Source organism: Halichoerus grypus, chromosome 2 (genome assembly GCF_964656455.1).
Source record: "Halichoerus grypus chromosome 2, mHalGry1.hap1.1, whole genome shotgun sequence".
Lineage (NCBI taxonomy): Eukaryota > Metazoa > Chordata > Mammalia > Carnivora > Phocidae > Halichoerus > Halichoerus grypus.
Genome location: NC_135713.1, coordinates 14,965,393 through 14,979,045, shown reverse-complemented (window position 1 = coordinate 14,979,045; position 13,653 = coordinate 14,965,393). Strand labels below are relative to the sequence as shown.

Genomic DNA, 13,653 nt, shown 5'->3' with positions numbered 1-13,653 from the left:
GTGAAGTAAATTTCAAACCCATGAGTTTCAAATTTACATCTACCTACTATGAATATGCATGCTCCTTCAGGAAATAAAGATAGTCAACATTCAAAACTGTGGAAGAATTCTGTAAATAACTCATTTCACATAGATTTCTAAGTATGACGTTATTTTCTTTCAAAAATTGATCAGCATCTTATATGTAAACCAGAAACATAATCCAGGTACAATAACATAGCATATCAGTCCATCTTTCAATTTGATGGAAACATATGCTTACACCGAAATTGCTAAGAGCAGTAGCAAAAAAATCAAGGGAACAATTTAAAATCATTATTATTCATGGTGGACAATATTGATTGGGCATCCATTTCTGCTCCATGGACTAACTCTATTTCTCCAACCAACTTACCTCTCCATTAGGTACAAAAATATCTTGAAATCTATTATAGTCTCCTTAGATCTCTACGTGCTCCAACTTTCCTAATCCTCTCAACTAAGTAGATAAATTTGACTCATTACTTATGGAAAAAAAAAAAAATTCAAATGGAAATCTCCAGTTTCCCACCACCAGATCTATATAAATAATTCTACATTCACATTTGTGTTCTTCCATCCCAGTACCTCCACTTTCTAAATCTGATCACACCCTTCCTTACCAAGAACATTGCCCAAGAATTGTCCTTTCTTCTGTGTCAACATCTCTTTTTGTACTGGATCATTTATATTTATATTGGATCAATTATACTGGATCGATTATATTTATATTGATGCTCAAACTCAAGTTACCCTATCTTAAAAATATTTAAAAAAATAAATATTTCTCCGTTGAATCTTCATTTTCATCCAAGGACCATCTTAATTCTCTGCTATTCATTGTCTATATTCTCCTGACTTATCTGTCCTTGCACTATCCATGTCTTAATTTATTTCCCATTTATGATCCCTTTTAATCTTTCTTCCTTACTATGCCATGGTTTTTATTTTATTTTTTTTATTTTATATTTTCACTAATCACTGGTGGCCTCTATTTGATTAAATCCAGTAAATACCTCTCATACTTTACCAGTCATTACACTGTTGATGGCACTTTGGTTTTTTATTTGCTTGTTTGCTTGTTTGGTTATTGGTTGGTATTAACTTTCTATCCTTGGTTTCCATGATATCATACAAACCTGAATTTCCTTTTACTTTCTGAATCCTGGTTTTCAGCCCTATATGCCACTGTTTCCACATCAGTAGATGTTACAAGTTACACAGGAAGATATCCTTGATCCTCTTCCCAATTCTAAAGACTCTTTCTAGAAACATGTGTTTTCTACCATGTTTCTAAGTTACATTAGTATGCTGAGAGGAGCCAAAAATATATGTCCAGCAAAGACTGTCTTCTAGGCTTCAAGCTTCAATTTCAATATGCAAATGTTACAGATTTGTTTTGATGTCTTGTTGGCAGATCAGTGTCAGCATAGTCATCCATCCATCCATCCACCCATCCATTAAACAAATACATATTGAATGATTACTATACATAAAGGGGATAAGGCAAAACAGAAAGAAAAACAACTAAACAAAATTCTGTCTTATGTGCAGTTAAGGCACTATTTTGAAGAGTGGAACAGACCAAAAATTATTAGTATGTTTATTAATTTTTTATTAGTAACATAATATTAGCTGGGGAAAGGGTGGCAATGTTTGGGTGATGATTGAAATTTTAAATGAAGTGTCCAGTGTGTAAAAAGTGAAACAGTGTTGAGGCTTCCTGGGGGAAGGCCAATCCAGTCCAAAGATACAAGTGCAAAGACCCTGAGGCAGACATATGATAGTTTGTTTGAGAAATTACTGGGAGGCCAATGTGCCTGCATTAGTGTTATGAGAATGAAGACTAAGCAAGGAAGATAGAAGAAAATGAAATAATAAAGTTAAAGGAGTAATGGGGGGCCTGAGTAGTGGGCCCCCCCATTATAAGTTTGGGTACTATGTAAGATGAGAAGTTAGCGGGGTTGAGTAGAGGAATAGCAAGAATTAATTACATTTTAACATGATAATTTTTTGGTTGATCTTTAGGATTGAAGAGGTCAAGGGAGAAAGTAGGCTGAACAGTTAGAATGCTATTGAAATAAATTATTTAAAGAATGAAGTGCCTCAGATTAGGGTGTTAACAATGGAGGTGCTGATAAGTATTAAGATGCTAATATTTTTGAAGATTGAAGTGTTAGTTTTGATGTAGGTATAAGAAAAAAGAAGAGTCAAGGACAATTTCAAGATTCTGTATGTTGCTATGTATGTTTGAAAAATTGGAAGACTTTGACACTTACTAACTAGATTAAAACTGAAAACTGACATGAAATATTCAAATTATTCACCAAAACTTAATTCTTGTCTAGTGTTTCTTTTCTTAGTATATTGTATAAATCAGTTACTCAATCCAGGAAAATTAAATCATGCTGATATCCCTCTTCCTGAGAAAAATATTTAAAAATTCAAATAGGATTATATAAATATTTAAAGATACACTTGATATATAAATGTATATTGATAAGTTAAATATATTAAATATTTGATATCTATATCTCATCAATCTATATAAATATGTAAAATATATTTGAATATATAATATAAATAATACATATTTTCTTATTTGAATGCAGAGACCAAACACTGACAACATGAAACCAACCCCCTATTATTATCTTTAGTCCAGTCTATTACAGAACGGACTTAATTAGCTTCTCCACATCCATTTTGCTTTCTTCAAATTTATATTTTAAATCAAATAAAGAAAATGTTTTGAAGTAGAAACTTTGGTCCTTACCTGAAAACCTTGTGATTATTTTCCCAGTTTCCCTTAAATTCAAAAATTCTTAAATTGACCATAAGAACCCTGAATATTCTCATTGCCATTGCCTCTCCAGCTTGATCATGAACCAAACTATCCTTTTGTTCATACATTCCAACCATGATAATTTCCTTCCGGTTTCTCACATACAGTCTACTCTCTTTTGCATAGTAGGCTCTTCACATGTGCTATTTCCCCATATCTTTCAGTCTCCAATATGGTGTTTTCTTTGTATGAAAATGCAATTTCTGAACCCACAGAACAAGTTAAGTTCAATAGTCAAGTATGTTTATAGCATCTTATGTTATAGTTATTTATTTACCAACTTGCCGTACGGACAGAGGCCCAAATTTCTTGATAAGATATAGATCTGCACTTATAATGCATAATTTGTTTATTAAATTAATGAAGGGGTAGATTTTATATTGATTTTTGTTTCTCCCATCATATCAATTTTAAGTGCTTTCATGTGGTTATGCATTAAAATGTACATGTCTTAATTTAATGTATTATTGAATATATGCATTAATTCATAACACATTCATTAAAATATCTACATTTTTATATATGCATTAATTTAATGATTACTTTCTTTTTTTTTTAAGATTTTATTATTTATTTGACAGAGAGAGCACAAGCAGAGGGAGAGCGAGGGAGAAGCAGGCTCCCTGCTGAGCAAGGAGCCCGATGTGGGACTCGATCCCAGGACCCTGGGATCATGACCCAGGCTGAAGGCAGCCGCTTAACCGACTGATCCACCCAGGCATCCCTAATGATTACTTTCTTAAAATTATATAGTTTTTGTTGTTGCAAGGTAGCAACATTTTCCAAGTTGTGTTTGGAAAACTTTGGAGGATTATGTAGTATGTTTACCAATGCAAAGAAATTAAGAAACACTGAATTAAATAAGTTTTAAAAATATACATTTCTAGGACAAGGGTTCTCACTGTCTTGATATAACAAAATGCATTATGAATCTCCAAGAGGGAAATAAAACATGAAAAATTTCCCCAACTAAATGCCCATGGAATTTCTAATACTAAGATTTTGTTTGATAAGAACTTACAATAAACTGTAGACTGGCTAATATATGAACATAGAGTATCAGAACAATCTGTTCATTTATTTCAAGGGCTAAATCAAAATTATGAGGATACATTAAGTCACAAGTGTTCATTTAATGATATATAAACCCATGTTGATATAGCCTAGAAGGAAAAAATGGAAAATTTGAGTAAAGAGATATAGGACCAAGAGATAAGAGCTAAAACAGTAATGAAGTCTCCTTTTCATTTTCTATATGAATAGTTCACTATGAAATTTCCTAGTAACCCATAATCTTGATACATGATGAATTTATCTGATTTTTTTAATGTCATATTCCTTTACAGCAATTTAAACCATAAAGGACTAGAGAATTACTTCAGATATTTTGGATGTCTTTAAATAGAAGGTAATTTCAAGGAACATATATTCTTTGATTACAAGCTGAATTCAAAAATAAGAAAATGCCCTGGGAATATGGCTCAGATCAATCCATTAAATTGTATATATGAGTTTTTCTTTTTTGTTTAAAAAAGATTTTATTTATTTATTTGACAGTGAGAGAGACACCGAGAGCAGGAACACAAGCAGGGGGAGTGGGAGAGGGAGAAGCAGGCTTCCAGCTGAGCAGGGAGCCCCCATGTGGGGCTGGATCCCGGGATCCTGGGATCATGACCCCAGCCAAAGGCAGACACTTAACGACTGAGCCACCCAGGTGCCCCATGAGTTTATTTTCTCACAACGTACTTTAAAATATTTTGCTTTCTACCGGATGCTTTATGTTCTTTACATGGGGTGGAGGGTGGAGTGGGGAGGGAGTTGGAGGGGAGCAGAAGAATCTTAAGTATATATATATAGTGCTTGAGAAATGCATTCCATATAAATATTTTTGTAAATCGATAAAAATAAGTACCCCAAGAAAATAAAAAATAAAAGCATTGTCAATTTACTATACTATACTCAGCATCTGATAAGACACCTGAAAAATTCAAACTTACATCCTGATAGATCTTTTAAAACACTGTGTGAACTATCTTTGAAATTTACTGAAATGAATTGATCCTAGGGGAGCTAAGAGCAGGACCTTGAATGAGAGCCAACAAACACTCTATAAATATCCATAGGCAAGGTTAAATCTGAATATTATTTCTTTTAAAAAAAGAAACAAAAATCACAAGAATCCCTACCTGTTAAAATATTTTCCTTGTTAACTGTTCATCTTTGCCCTAATTTATACATAGGATTAATTTTGCTTTACGAATTCCTAAATGTATAACTTGCACATATACCTTGAATGCCATCCCCTTCTCTTACGGAGAGCACCTCTCCAGAGAAACAAGTGTATATCATTTTGCATTTCTATGGCTTTCTTAAGGTTATTCTATAAACGCACTTTTTCTGTGCATAAAATGTCAATTAGGATCAGTCTTGCCTCTCCTATTGACAGTTCTTGATTTCTCTCTGCAGGAGTTTTCCCTGAAGATCATCCATTTTCAGGGAGTTCCTCAATCTCACCATTTCATCTGGACTTTGGTTTGCTTATGTTAGCAAAATATACAAGACTCATATATTATTTTTAATTGAGTTTTTCTTAAGAGGCTATGTTTTATAAAATCTATTTTAAAGTGTTTTTAATATGTTTAAAATATGATCCTAGAATGCTAATTATTGCTTTTTATGGTATTCTTTGAGTCAACAACTTTACAGTTGTTCCCAGTCCCCAAGGAAGATTTGATGACCAGTTCAAAACCATACACCATAATTTATGTGATTTGTTGCTCCTTTTTTTTAAGTACTCAATACATTGGACACCTAAGTTTATATGATTTTTTTTTTTTTTTACAAGAATAGGATTGTGAACATTAAAGTTGATTTCAAAGTTGAAGAAATTTCATTTTTACAAAAAAAAAAAGTGATGAGATCCTCAATGTTATAACCTAATGGGATAAAAATTAAGCCTTAATATGTAAAAAAAATTGAAACATTTATACTCTACCATGGAACAGGAAGTCTCTCATGGTATTTAATCAAATGACAGATAATTACTTGACAGCTGCATTATAGGACAAACTCTGACACTAAAAGAAAATGTATTCCAATTAATTATTGAGGACCTTTTGACTCTGATATCTTACAATTATTTCAAGAGTCTATGTTGAAGAATGAATAGTGAAAATTCTGTTTCTAGAAATCCCACATACTAAAAAGCAAAAACTATCACCATAAAATTAAGCAGAAAATCACTGTAAATACAAAAATATTTTAATTATTATCTTATATTAAAAATAAGAGCAACAACCAAGATTCAGAAACAAAGAGGGAGAAGGAAACTGGACTTGCAAGTGGAGATAAAACTTTAAGCTCCTAAATGAATTTGCTAATTTCAGTAGACTAGAGGATAACATTTTTAAAGTTTATCCCAGGGGAACGAAAGAGGCATGAACTGTAACAATGTTAGTATTTGGGAAGAAAAAATCCACGACTAGCAGCCATAGAGCCAAAAGGACAGTCCTATTAAGAATTATGTGCAAAAACCAGGATGACCGCAAACAAATAAGTTCTCATAGAGCTACACAATGTCTGACGAAAAGTCACCCTGAGAATTTTAATCACAGAATTACTCTCTAACACATCTAATTTTTGAATTTTTATTACCTATTAGCCCCAGACTCAAAAAATCATAATTAACTGAAAGTGGTCCAGAGTATGTAGCAAACTTAGTACTTGTCATAAAAAAAATGCAATACTCTCTGAGGAATAAACTCAACTCAAGTTTACAGGTTCCATTAACTGAGCTCAATTGAACATGAGCTCACAATAGAAAATTAAAAAACAAAAGGAGGGGAGCCAACAGAAATACCACCGGTGCAATTAAGTCCTTGGGCTCCAGACAGTGAACTTATAGAAAGTAAAATAAATGATGGAGTTAGACATGGCAGATATATTGATAAAATGCCCATTAGAATGAAGAAAATAGGGCACCTGGGTGGCTCAGTCAGTTAAGCATCTGCCTTCAGCTCAGGTCATGATCCCAGGGCCCTGGGATGGAGCCCCGCATTGGGCTCCCTGCTCAATGGGAAGCCTGTTTCTCCCTCTCCCTCTGCCTTCTGCTCCCCCTACTTGTGTGCTCTCTTTCTCTCTGTCAAATAAATAAAATCTTTAAGATTTTGGAAATCTTATGGAATATGGAAAAAAAAAGAATGAAGAAAATAAACACTACAAAAATGTTATGTTTCTAATAATTCAGTGGATAATAGTACTGTTTATGAAGGAGAGAAAGAATGGGGATATCAAAGTTGTAGAGAATGATACTGTGTTTTTTTGTTTTGCTTTGTTTTGTTTTTTTGAAAAGTATTTAAATGTGAAAAATCTTTATGATACCCACATGGAGATTTAAAATAACAAACTGAAAACTGGGCCCACTGACAAATGGATTGTGACTTGGGGAGTGGGAAAACAAGACAGAAATCATAACTTGCAAAATGTTTCCTGACTCACAAGATAGATGCATTATTCCAGACAGGCCATGATGTCCATCACAAACATCACGGAGACATCCTAATTGAAGAGGAGCATTTCACAGACTCAAAAGATAAAATTGCTGAATGTTCCAGCAACTCCAGTTTACAAATTCTGACCATTCTCTCCTTGGACAAGCCTGTGACAAGCTCTGATCATTCTGTTTCTTTGGAGTACTCTTCCTTAACTCCCCCTTTTTGAGAGGTCTCATGGTTTTCCATGCTGTAGGTCTTCCCTTGCTTCTGCAAGTGAATAAACCTAACACTGTTTCATTACAGATGTGTTTCTGTAGGTCTCTGGGCAATGGGCTTTATCAATTACCAGTTTTGTGAACTATCAGGGAAGTTCATAAGCCTGGAGTTTGAAGAAGGGTTTGACCTGGTGATTATGTGTAACATTATCACACAGATGGTAATTAAGGCCTTCAAGAAGGAAATCCCCATACAGCACAACAGACAAGTGAAGAATGTTGAGTCCTGGGGATGAAAAGGAAATAATTTCAAGAAGGAGAAAGCCATCGGCTGTGTCACATGCTAATGCAAGAGTGACAAACATGAAGAAAGGGAAATACTCAAAACCGGGTTTGATTGAGTATATGCACGGGGACCAAATTGGAAGGGTAGGCAGTGAATGGGGTTGTGGGGGTATGGACAGCATGTAGACAATATTTTCTAAGATGCTTTGTTGAGAAATAAGAGAATAGCTTATAGGAAGGAAGAGCCATATGGATAAGGATTTGAGTATATTTGTATGCTTCCGGGGGTAGCTCAAAACTTAGGAAATTAAAAGGATTATACAAGGAGCCACGTTTCTTTAAAAGGTAAGAGTTGATGCAATCCAGGGCACAAAGCCGGGGTTATCTCCTTGTGAGAGGAGGGAAGCTGCTTTAGGTGTAAGAGAAGGTAAAGGTTGAGACAAGTGCAATTGCAGAGAGTTTAGAGGTGGAGAGAGGGCATGGGATTGATGCAGTCTTAGTTGTTTCTTTATTTTCTTTTCTGAACACATTAATTGTGTGTACAGAAGGGTAGAAGTTAAAAGGCAACAGAAGAAAAATATGGAAGAATGTGTTGAGCTTCCTATTGAAAGTAAATATTTCCAGGCAATGTAAAAAGAATATTTGAGATTTGAGATAATATTAAATTGATTATAATATATATATATATAAATTGATATATATATATATATAAATTGAGATTATAATATTAAAATGAAATCAGTACATTCAACTTATTTTTTCATGAGGATCATTCAACTATTTGTACATATGTCTAGGGAAAGATGACAGGAAACCCCTCAGGAATTGACTATCTTAGAGCTTAATTCAGTAGTCCAGGTGAGGGAGGATACACTGCAACAGTAGTGACTGCAACAGATACAGGAGAAGTGAAAGATTTGAAAACTTGAGGCAAATTTAGCAACAAGAATGACATATGATAGAGGAAGGTATATGTCACCAGACTTTCAGCTAAATCTACTTCTTGAATGGCTGTGCTATTTATATTGATGGTGAATTAGATAAATGGAAAATGTCAGTATTTGGTGAGTTCAGTTTTAGAGATATCAACTTTTAATGGAATGTGTTTCTTAGACACATACATGTTTAGCTTGAGTGTTTGTTTATTCAACAACTACTTAATATACTAAAGCTAAATTGTGTCATTTGCACTGAGGACATAATAGAGAACAAAACAAGTAAATATATAAGCATATATACAAACAAAACAAGCATATATTCTGGTGGCTTTGTATTTTAAAAGAGATGTCTGGATTACAAATAAAAATGTGAGTGATACCAGAACAAAATCATGGAAAATTCCCATGTGAAGGAAGGTAATATCCAAGGAAGAAGTTGTGGAATGCAAAGAGAAGAGGATGCCAAATAGAATCTTAAAAATTCCCAATACTTAAGAGTAAGGAAGATGAAGGGGCGCCTGAGATATTTTTTAAAAGATTTTATTTATTTATTTGAGAGAGAGAGTGAAAGAGAGAGAGAAACAGAGCAAGCATGAGCCGAGGGAGGAGCAGAGGGAGAGAGAGAAGCAGACTTCCACTGAGCACAGAGCCTGCTCCATGAGGCTCAATCCCAGGACTCCACGATCATGACCTGAGCTGAAGGCAGACACTTAACCAACCAACTGAGCCACTTAGGTGCCCTACAAGATATTTTTTAAGATAGTGATTAAAATAGTTGGTTATTGGGGTGGCTCAGCTGGTTAAGGGTCCAACTCTTGGTTTTGGCTCAGTTCGTGAAATCAGGGTCGTGAGATCAAGCCCTGTGTCAATCAAGCTCCATGCTCAGTGCAGAGTCTGCTCAAGATTCCTCCCCCTCCCTCCCTCCCCCTCTGCCCCCCCAACTCACACTAGCACACATTCTCTCTCTCTCTCTCTCAAATAAATAAAATATTTTTAAAAATAAATAAAATAGTTGACTATGGTGCCCATGGAGATGAGAATGAAATGTGAATAAAGAAGAAAGGGACAGGGGCTCCTGGATGGCTCAGTCGGTTAAGCGTTGCCAGCTCAGGTCATGATCCCAGGGTCCTGGGATCGAGCCCCACATCGGGCTCTGAGCAGGGAGCCTGCTTCTCCCTCTCCTTTTCCCCTTTCCCCTGCTTGTGCTTTCTCTCTCCCTCTGTCAAATAAACAAATAAAATCTTAATTTAAAAAAAAGAAGAAGAAAGGGAAGGATGGATGCCAATTAAAATCCTCTTTTAAAATCCGAAGATCATCATAAGAAAAAAAGAAGAAAGAAGGAAAGAAAGAAAGAAAGAAAGAGAAAGAAAGAGATAAAGAAAAGGAAAGAGAGAAAGGAAAGGAAAAAGAGAAAGAAAAAGAAAGAGAAAGAAAGGGGAAAAAATGTTCTAATACAGGACTTACCATGTATTTCTACTAGTCAGGATAGGTTAGGTTCTGCTTCAGTGCTAAAAGCAATCACACAAAAAAATCTCCAAACTCTTAGCAGCTTAAGAAATCAAGATTTAGTTCTTGCTCCTATCATAGTCTGATTGGTGTTTAATGAGTAACCATCCACACTGCAACTAAAGAAGCACGGGCTTTTCCAATTGGTGACTCTCCTGCCCCAAAGGGCCTACTCAAAGTCCTCTGCTGGATCCTGCATTCAGCAATCATTTTTAAAGAAAGAGTGAGCCATGGGTTTTATGGGAGACTCTAGGATGGAAAGTATTATATATCAATTCTGATCATATTCCAACAGCCAGAGCAAACCCTAGAGCACTAACCCAACTATAGTTCTCCCGGGTACCCAGGAAGAAAAGATAGCAAGATGAACATGTAGCCAGTCCCCATCATGATAGAGTAAATTGAAGTCACCTGTGTCTATCATTACCTTGACATTAAAATTCACAAGGTCAATAACCATATCTATTTATCTTTAAGGTGATCATTATATCAGAAGTGAGTGGGAGGAAGTGACTTCACAACTCTAATAAATAGTGATGTGGCGTAACAAAGGTATAAATTGCTAAAGTAGCAAAAAAGGAGGTAGTAAGCCAGCATACTGCACTTGAGATACAGCTCAAATTAAAGGGGAATTTTGACAAAAGCTGGCCTTAAAGAATAGGGAGTCTATTAAGGAAGGACAAATCTGCTTTAAAAAAAAAATGATTATCCTAAATAATAATTCATGTATGACAGTAAAAATCCTCCAGGTATTATTTCACTTAGCAGGTACAGGATTAGGTAAAGAAAATGATGATATGTATGGCTTTTTTATTTTTTTATTTATTTTTTTTTTGTATGGCTTTTTTAAATCATAAGAACTGCCAAATTAGAAGAACATATTAATTCTTTATAAAATCCATGAATAAAATTAATAGCATCCATGAAAATACAATTTATGTGGAAAAAAATCATGTCACAAAAGAAAATAAGACCTTGTGTTAGCCATTAATCCTGTACTAGACTCCTGTGGTATAAAATCTGTTGCCCTAACTTTGAAGACTTGAACTTAAAATATATTAGCATTAACACTGACAAATTACAGAATATATGTGTGTACTACAGAAAAAAATATATGTGTATGGGTCCCTAGCTCTATGCTCCCAAAAGGAGAGTTTTAGCTTCCATTCATTTGCTTTAGGCATGCGGACTTTATGCACTGTGATAAAAAAAAAAAATGCTAAATAATGTATGGGAGAGAGTCAGCACACACCACTTCATCCTTAGTCTTCAAAGTATTGCTCTGAGTTATGCTGCTTATTAGAGTATCAAGGGAAGCCAATTTTCAAAAGTGCCCACATAAATATGTACACAAATCCTAAACTGGTGTTGGTAATGGGTCCTTAGGAGCACAAAATGGATAATGGCACAACAGATACCTATACACATATGTGAATGTTTGATTTAAAAACCACTGTTGGCTATTATTTCTAAAATCTAGTTGTACCGTGTTATTGGCCAATCACACTTAGAACTGACTCAATGTATACAATATTTTAGACTAAATAAATTATAAAAAAATTCTCACTTCCTTTAATTTATTATTATATTAGATTTTATGCAATTCATATTTGATATAAAGTGACATTTTTATTGACATTGCACACTTACATATGGCTAACAGATTATTATTTTTGTGACCATGTTACATTGAGTCAAGTTAGGTATCAATTTTGATTAAAAAGACTATGTTAGATTGTCATTTTGCAGATTATGAGAACAAGGATGTGGCAAAATTTTCCACTGGGATTTTTCTTTTCTTTTGCTTTGTTTTTAAAGGCTTCTGTCATAAAGTAATGTATTTAAAGCCATCAAACAACTTCAAAGCTGACATACTATTTTATGTATCATAAAATGTTATGATTTCCAGCAAATTTAAGAACACAATGTATTTTATAATCTATGAATAAGAAAAAGCTACACCTAATATTTCTATAAAAGCTATAGAATTATAACTTCATAATAGTAACTTCAAGACATGAGGTTTTTCTTGCATACTCAAAGCAGTAGAATTATCTTTGATGAAACTAAAATACATTTATTTTCATGAAACACTGAATTTACTGTTCATATCTCATGATGTTCTCTCATATAGATAACAACAAAAAATATTCTGTGAAGAGCAAGAACAACCAGTCCTGTGATATTGAGCTGTTATTCATAGCGGTTTCCTCAAAAATGAAAATTCTGAGTAGAATATATGTTTATATCTCTCGTGACTACATTTCAATTACATTTGAAAGATTACTAATTGACCATAGAAGAGTAATTTAAATATAGAATTGATATAACTAAATATATGGAGGTTCACATCATGGATCATTAAAGATTGTTTTCAATTAAAAATGTACTAAACTAGGCTCTCTGATATTTCACAAAAATTTCCAGCTTACCTCACAGTGCTGCTCTTAAATTATATAAGTTAACAGATGCAAATCATTTAGAGACCTCCAAAGGAAACAAAATTATTTTAACTATTTCAGTCCCACTGATTCATCCACACCTACAAAGCATGAGTCTATCTGCTTCATACTTGTCTATGCATTCTCTTATTTATATTTCTAAAAGTGCTGTACATTCCGATGCCAATTTTACTGGTGCCAAAATGGGGCTCAGGCTTAGATAGTTACATAAATTACTCAGTACTAAAAAGCAAGCAAGACATGCTGAGGATCTGAATCAAAGCTCTATATTAAAAACAAACAAACAAACAAACTATATTTCCAAGGGAAGCACATTTTTTTCTTCCACCACAGTCCCCTTAGATTCCTTTCCCGAGTTCTGCACACTCATACCTCCAGTTCTAGATGCTTTATTTCCAGCAGCTTCATCCTGAATTCTTCTTCAGAGGGCTGCTCTTGGGCTCCTGGAGCTGCCTCACTAAGAATTCAAAGACCACAGATAGTGCCGGAGCAGGCGTGAAGGGTCACACCTTGTAAGAAAGCCTAGAAGAATTACCCATAAAGTGCAATTCCTACTCGAGGCCTGTCCAGGGTCAGGCTAAGGCTGAAACTTCACATGAAACTGGGCTCCTGCCTCTGTCGTCTGCTTCTTGATTCTGTTTACCAGGCTCTATTGATTTCTCCTGATGGAACTTCCTTTAAAAATCACTGGCACCTGGACCTTTATCCCAAGGTCTACTTTCAGAGAATAAGAATCACCTGGAGAGGCTGTTAAACCCAGGTTCCTGGGTCAAAGGTTCCTGGCCCCAGATTCAGTAGGTGTGGAAGGGAGATCTGAGAATTTGCACTTCTAACAAGCTCTGAGTTGATGATGATCATAATGGTCTATCACTCACAGTATGGTATCTTCTT

General features: G+C 34.6%; 1 long non-coding RNA gene across 1 annotated transcript in view; it reads right to left on the bottom strand.

The window, feature by feature from the left end:
• Window positions 1–13,414, bottom strand: part of LOC118546092 (uncharacterized) — a 192,669-nt gene extending 179,255 nt beyond the window's left edge. The window contains exon 1 of the long non-coding RNA XR_004922433.2: window positions 13,135–13,414. This is a non-coding gene — a long non-coding RNA (uncharacterized LOC118546092). The remainder of the gene's footprint in view (window positions 1–13,134) is intronic.
• Between the last annotated feature and the right edge of the window lie 239 nt (window positions 13,415–13,653).